The sequence below is a fragment of the Herpailurus yagouaroundi genome, unplaced genomic scaffold, assembly GCF_014898765.1.
Source record: "Herpailurus yagouaroundi ecotype Mexico unplaced genomic scaffold, PumYag 141, whole genome shotgun sequence".
Taxonomy (NCBI): Eukaryota; Metazoa; Chordata; class Mammalia; order Carnivora; family Felidae; genus Herpailurus; species Herpailurus yagouaroundi.
In genome coordinates this window covers 45,553,232-45,558,983 of record NW_024412396.1, presented here as the reverse complement: position 1 = coordinate 45,558,983, position 5,752 = coordinate 45,553,232, and the positions used below count along the sequence as shown (strand labels likewise).

Below are 5,752 nucleotides of genomic sequence, written 5' to 3'. Positions count from 1 at the left end.
TTTATTTTATTTTATTTTATTTTATTTTATTTTATTTTATTTTATTTAGAGGGCATGCAAGGGAGAGGGGCAGAAAGACAGGGAGAGAGAATCTCAAGCAGGCTACATTCTCAGTGCAGAGCCCTGACATAGGGCTCGATCCCAAGACCCTGAGATCATGACATGAGTCAAAATCAAGAGTTAGACGTTTAACCGACTGAGCCACCCAGACGCCCCGTTTTTTTTTTTTTTTTTCCCTAGTCACCTTATGGAAGTGATGTTTTTATTGAGTGACTGTTACCATTTAATGATCCTTGGCCGAACTCCAGACATATGTAATGGACTGCCCACCTGACCTGTCCCCTGGGGTATGGAGTAGTGACCTCACACTCGTTAGGTCTAACAGCACACTGCTGAGGTGCTGCTCCCAATCTCCAGTAATGACAATGCTATGCTCCTATCTTCTCAGGCCAAAGACCCCTTGGTGTCTTCCTTGATTCTTCTCTCATACCCCTTCTGACCCATCAGCAAAGCTAGATTGATTTTAAAATTGGGGCCACCTTCTTTTTTTTTTTTTTTTTTTGAGTTTTTTTTTTTTTTTAATTTTTCCACGTTTATTCATTTTAGAGAGTCAGAGAGAGACAGAGAATGAGCTGGGGCAGGGCAGAGAGAGGGGGAGACACAGAATTGAAAGCAGGCTCCAGGCTCTGTCCGAGCTGTCAGCACAGAGCCTGACATGGGGCTTGAACTCACAAACTGCGAGATCATGACCTGAGCCGAAGTTGGACGCTTAATCGACCGAGCCACCCAGGCACCCCTCCTTTGAGCTTTTTAATAAAATAATCTCATGTGGCAGGAAAAGGAGAGGGTCAGGGGTTGGGCACGCTGTCTCTTTGGTTAGTGTGGGGCCACCTTTTACCATACCACTGTCACCTCCCTTGTCCCAACCTGCCATAATCACTTGCCAGGATCACTGACGAGCCTCCTTGTCTGTCTCTGCCCTTGTTTTCTGCAGCCCACTGTGAGCCTGGAAGCCCTGGTGCTTCTGTCCTGAGTCAGACCACACCACTCCTCTGCTGAAAACCCCCAAGTGGCTCCCATGTCAAAGTAAAAGCCCAGGTCCTTCTTTGACCTGAAAGTCCCACATGATCTGGCTCCCCCATGACCCCTATCTCCTACCTCCTCCTAGCCTGAAATTCTCACTCCTGCTAGGTTGTTTCCTCTGCCTGAATGTTCTCCTCCCACATCAGTATGGCTGTTTTTCTCAGTTCCTTCAGATCTTTATTTCAAAAGTCACCTTGTGAAAGCGACCTAGTCTGGTCACTCTGAAATGTGACCCCTCTCCCCCCACTCCCGACCCCACCTTTTCTTCTTCTTAGCATTGATTCCTCTTTAATACTATATATTATGTATTTTGCTTGTTTGTTTCCCCTGTTAGAAGATAAGATGTATGAAGGGATTTTTGTCTATTTTGCTCACTATTGTATCTCCAGTGCCTTGAACAGCACCTGACACATAGTAGACACATGTCTAAATATTTGGTGAGTAAATGAGTGAATGGAATAATAAACAAGGGACACCACATTAGCTGTGGATCCTTTAGCAAGTCATTTAGCCTCTCTAGGCTTCGGTTTCCTTGGATGTAAGACTGAGTCGGCACTAGATGGCTCTGAGCTTCCCTGAAGTTGACAGGAAGACATCCTTGGGTGAACATCTAGAACTGGAAGTAGCTGTTTGGCAAGAAAGGGTCTGAAGAGGGTCTGAAGATTTGGGTTCAAGCCTTCAAGCCCAGGTGGAGAACACTTGTCTGGGTCTTAGTTTCCACAACAAATAGAGCTCCACCCAGTGGCCAGTAAGGTTACTTTCCGCACTTAAAGTGTAAAAGTATTAAAGTCATTAAAAAAAAGAAAAAGAAAAAATTTGCCTCCATACCCCTCAATACCACACGGTGGCACAGTTGTCTACCACCGTCTCTAAGAGGGTGTTGCTGTGCTAAGCCTGTGACTAAACAGCCCGCCTGTCGTAAAATACATTTTTCATGGACAATTGTGAGAGCTGCTCGTTCATCACATCTCTCTGGTTTGTTTCAATAACAACAGAAATCATTAAATGGATTTTTTTTTTTTTTTAGATAAGACGGCATAAATCTCAAAAGCAAAATGGAGAGTGGAAATTTCAGCTAAATCTTTGTCACCAGTGTGATTTAAAGAACAAGCTGAAAAGCTGTAAAACAAAAGAAGTCTATGCCAGTGTTAGGTGAGGCCATAGCTATCCTAAATTAGTTCTAAAAGTAAGTAGCCACGTACCTGTCTGCACATAACCAAGAATGTTCCCTCCAGGAGGTAGGAAGGCTAGGGAAGTACTGGACTGTTTATATTCTAGGACCTTTTTGTTTGCTTGAAACAGCCGTTAAAGACTCTGACAAATAAAACAGATTGTGAACAGTGCATGGCACACAGTCAGCCCTAAATTCATAGTAGCCATTGTCACTGTTGTTATTAACATCATTATTACAGTCATCCTTGGGTTCTAGTTTTTCCCCTCCTCTACCCTCTCTCCAACTAACAATAGTGCTTTTGGCTTGAAATTTACTTCAGATTACAAAAAAAAAAAAAAAAAAAAAAAAAAAGATTTTCTGGGTCTTTATTCTAATTACGAAAGTGTTACATGGTTATTTTGGCTGCCTGGAAAATAAAGAAAAGCAAAGTGAAGGCAATACAGGTTACCCACATCCCACCACACAGCTCAGAAATAACTAAGAAGATGTTGATACTATGCAAATGCATGCGCACACACATTTGTGTTCACGTTGTATTGTTAAAAAACAAAATTCAACCCGAGTAGGTTTTACAGATCTTATTGGCTTTATCCAACGATTCACGAATTGGGTAGCATCCCACCTCGCAGACAGAAAGGAGCTCTCGGGAGCTGTGCAAAACGAAAGACTTTTACAGGTGGAAGAAGCAGAAACAAGGAAGTTAATTGGACAACAAGTGGATTGGTTATAGCAAAATCACTTTCCCTTAGGGCATGGCCAGTGTCTACCAGGCAGATGACCTCACGAGTGCTGACTGGGTGATTCGCATTGACCAGATTAAGACTCCATTTCTGGGAGAGGCCGAAACTGTAAATAAGTCTCAACTTGGTGACACAGGGCTTAGCATAAGTGACTCCATTTGGGGTCTGCTGTCATGTTTTTAACAGTATAAAGGGGTTTTTTTCACTCATTTTTCATTTATCATAATATTAAGCACATTTCCACATCATTAAATGTTTTCATAATCATTTATAATAACATACTTCTTTGATCAGCAAATAAGTACATCTTATGTTTTTTAATTTTTTTTTTTTTTTTTGAGAGAGAAGAGAGTGCGGGTGGAGGGGCAGAAAGAGAGGAAGAGAGAGAATCCCAAGCAGGCTCTGCACTGTCACCACAGACAGCACAGATTGTAGGGCTCAGTCCCACAAACTGTGAAATCATGACCTGAGCTGAAATCAAGAGTCAGACGCTCAACGTATAGAGCCACCCAGGTGCCCCGAGAGAAGTATTATCATCCCCATTTTCCTAAAGAGGGATCTGCAACACTGGGAGATTAACTTGCCGAATGGCAAACAGTGAGTATGGATTCTGTCAGAGTCCAAGGCCCCAGACTTAACCATCAGTCTGCTTTTTTTCCCCTTCTGTTTACTCCCTACCTCCATCCCTCCTCCCTTCCTTCTTTTCTCCCATCCTTCCTCCCTTCTCTCTTCTCCTTCCTTTTGCCTCCCTTCTCTTTTTTAGACGGAAAAACCATAGTTGAACTCCCAGTCAGGAAGCCTTTGCAGTTTCCTTGGGTGTGATGAAAGGCTGTTTCTGAGGGTGATGAGTGGAGCAAAGAAGGAAGTAAACATGCTGAATATTTAGGGGGCGCTAAGCAGCATGCTGAGAGCTTTTGTATGATTGGTCTCATTTAATCCTATAAGCTTCTAGAAAAAGGAGTTTCTATTGTTATACCTATTTAACAATGAGGAAACTGAGGCTCAGACAGGCACCTTGCCCAAAGTCACACAGTTTTTAATGAACAGAGCTAGGATACATCATGATCTAACAGAAGTCTGGTGCCAACTTGCATTGCTGATCGCTATTATTGTCTCCCCGCTTTATGCTATACTTTTCAGTATGGTGGAGAAAATGGTCCTTTTCTGGGTGATATTTGTCAACCTCTCCTCAACTTAACAATGGTAAAATCTTGGTAATTCCACCCGGCTTTCAAAGTCTTTTGCCATCTGCCCGTTTTTTAGTTGGTCAATTTCACTTCCCACAACTCCCTTTCTGCACTCTCTCCTCTTTGCAGGCTGGTATTTTGTGCCGCTGCTATTACATTGATTTCCTCGTCCACGCTTTCTAGTCTCCGTTATCAAGCTGCATACATCCTTCAGTGCCCACCTTAAGCACCTCCTTACGCATTCCTCATCTCTTGGTCCTAGGTGACAGAGACATTTCATCACCTCACAGCTCTGTGCAAAAGCTTTCAGTGATAGCCTTTTAATTGCTAAACAGAAGCCAGGCTTCTTAGCTTGGTATTCAAGGTAGCCATTCAGTCACAAATAGGTACTGAGAGCCAGTTATGTGCTAGGCACTCTTGAGGTGCTGGGCGAACTGTAGAGAACCAGACAGACGGGTTTCTATCCTGATGGTGAACAAACTGGACATTAAATAATTACAAATAATCAACTAAATAATTATTAGTATGATTTAAGCAATTACAAGTTTCTCTAGAATCTGGTCTCAACCTATTTTCAGTTCCTTCTCATCCTTTATTCCATTCAGACGAGCCTACTCATTCCATTCCCGCCTCTGTGGCTGTGCCCTTACTCTCCTGTTTTTCCTGGGTGTGGGTTCTTCCCTGCTCCACCCTCTACCCCTCCAGGACTGGCTTTAGTTCCACGTCTTCCATGAAACCCTGCTCCACAACTTGAACCCAAAGGATCTTCCCTCATTTGAATTTCTAGCACTTATCCATTGGACAAATATTTACTGAATGACTTCTTGAAATGTTTGATGAATGACTCTTCATGAAGTCCTAAACACATGCTACGTATTAAAGATTTAAATTATATAGGGAGTTAGACTTTTCCTACTGAGAGGGATCAAGGATCTTTTTTTCCTCTTCTCTGGGTGGGGGTGGGGGAGAAGAGTGGAGATCAAAAAAGCTACAGTAAAACATATAAAATTACCAATCAACAAAATGACAATAAAAATTGCCCAATCACTCATAATGATGTAGGAAACAGGCAAATGAAAAATTAAATTCACTTACCGCTTACAGCCCATTGACAAGTCCTTGAGACAGGCAGAGTGATCTCCCTCTAGGAGCTCAGCTGCCTCGATGATGACACTTTGCTAAGGGCAAAAGGGAATCTTAGCTTAACGTGATCCTCATCCCCCAGAATCCTGTAAGCCTACTTTGACATATAAAAATTCCTTTGGCAACTTCCTTTATCTTTACTGCCGCCCTCAAGATATATGTTGGCAATCATCCTCCAAGCATATGCCTCACTGATATATATCTTAAGGGTCTCATGACTAAAGTTTTATTAGGCAATAATAAATAACATTTTCCTAACAACAGCTAGCCCCCTCAAAGTCCTGGAAACCTTGCATCCAAAATTCCTTAGACTTTCACTATCCCTAACCCCCTCCCAGCCTGAAGGTATATAATCAGTCACCCATCAGAACCCCAGTGCAGGGGCGCCTGGGTGGCACAGTCGGTTAAGCGTCCGGCTTCAGCCA

General features: G+C 42.8%; 1 long non-coding RNA gene across 1 annotated transcript in view; it reads right to left on the bottom strand.

Moving 5' to 3' along the window:
• Positions 1 to 5,752, bottom strand: part of LOC121031995 (uncharacterized) — a 12,172-nt gene that overhangs the window by 4,479 nt on the left and 1,941 nt on the right. The window lies entirely within an intron of this gene.